This window comes from Phascolarctos cinereus, unplaced genomic scaffold (assembly GCF_003287225.1).
Source record: "Phascolarctos cinereus isolate Bilbo 61053 unplaced genomic scaffold, phaCin_HiC Scaffold_726;HRSCAF=1367, whole genome shotgun sequence".
Lineage (NCBI taxonomy): Eukaryota > Metazoa > Chordata > Mammalia > Diprotodontia > Phascolarctidae > Phascolarctos > Phascolarctos cinereus.
The window spans coordinates 233,682,196-233,683,684 of NW_027556098.1; the positions used below are offsets into that span (position 1 = coordinate 233,682,196).

Here is a 1,489-nt window from a genome sequence, read left to right on the forward strand (position 1 = left end):
TTCACTCTCTAAATTTTCTTTTTATTTAATCATGAATCTGACAACATAAAAACCTTGAACATTCCTTAAACAAGAAGAGAAAAAAAAAGAATGGTATATAAACTACGAATTTCTATTGCATATAATGTTTTCTTCTTTTAAAAGCACCTGTAAATTTTGACACGCTAATTCCAATACTGCTCTGATTACCTCTGTCCCTTTCTGAATTTCCTTTTGCTTTCTGTATATTTTTAAAATATTTCATTAATTTCCTTTTTTATTTTTTTCTGAATATCTATCACTACTATCTCCCCTACTCTTTTCCCCAATAACTCACCCTATCTTTACCTCCTCCCAAATAAAATCTTTTTAAAAATATATAGTACTCCACAAATTTATGTGTCATCATTGGGTAGCTACTATGTTAATCTCTGTATTGTTCCAGTTTTAGTATATATATTGTTGGAATGAACACTGTTAGTCTCTCTTGAAAGTAGCCAGGGCTGTGCATGTAGAAGGGTATGTGGGGTTGGCAAAGCTCCCAGTTGACTCTCAATTCTCTTTCCCTCCTGAATATATTTAGTTCCGTATTAGCTGAATGCATTTAATTGCATCTCCATTTCTTTAATGATGGGCAAATCTGATGGGGTTTCCCTTCAAAATTAAGAACTCTGGATCTAGGTTTCAGGGCTTAAACTTCTGCCTTTCTTCCAGGGCCTTCTCTAGAGGCCATTCCCAGGCCAGATGCACCTCAAATTGCTAGCTCCTGCATTCAGTACCATCTCCTCTGGCTGTAGCTTTGCCTTTTCTTGCTAATCTCTTGGACCTCACAGGACTCAATACCACCATCTACCACAAGTTTGGACATTGAAGGAGGGCCCTCAAGAGTCTAATCACCTCCCTCTCTCAGTGGATTTTTTTTCCAGTTACTAATAATCTGCCTAAACTCATTCCTGGTTAGCAGTCTCCCGCCCTGTCATACTCTCTCCCTACAAGTGAATCCGAACCCCTGACTGTCATCATACAAATAGTCTCTGTTCCCAACTGCCCACTCCCTTGGCTTCATCCTCCTCAATCCACCTCTAATATCTGACTCTAATTCTACCCACACTTTCAACTGTACTCTTCAGAAAGCCTGTTCCATAGTTAAGAAACTTGCTTGTATTTTAAACCCTCTTCTTTTTTGCTCTTCTTTCTTCTTGCATTCACTGAGACTTGGTTCTCTCTTGATGACATTGCATCCTTGTCCACCATTTCCAGCACTGCTTGCACTTTCACTCATTCCCTCTGACTCACTGGTTGAGTTGGGGGAGTTGGAATACTCCTTGTTCTCCACTGTCACTTCCAAACTCTCTCTCTACTGTCATTGCTTAGTAACCTCTCTGCCGTTGAAGTTCATTTAATCCATATTTATCACCCAATCAAGATTCTGGTAGCTATTATCTCCTAAACTCCAGTATATACTCTTTCCTTCCTCAATGATTTCGATGTCAGGCCAATAGTCTCTCCT

The 1,489-nt window shown here is 39.1% G+C and overlaps 1 non-coding gene across 1 annotated transcript; it reads right to left on the reverse strand.

Moving 5' to 3' along the window:
- Window positions 1–350: 350 nt before the first annotated feature.
- On the reverse strand, window positions 351–454 carry LOC144454629 (U6 spliceosomal RNA). The gene has a single exon (XR_013483140.1). It is a non-coding gene; the product is annotated as a U6 spliceosomal RNA (small nuclear RNA).
- Window positions 455–1,489: the final 1,035 nt, after the last annotated feature.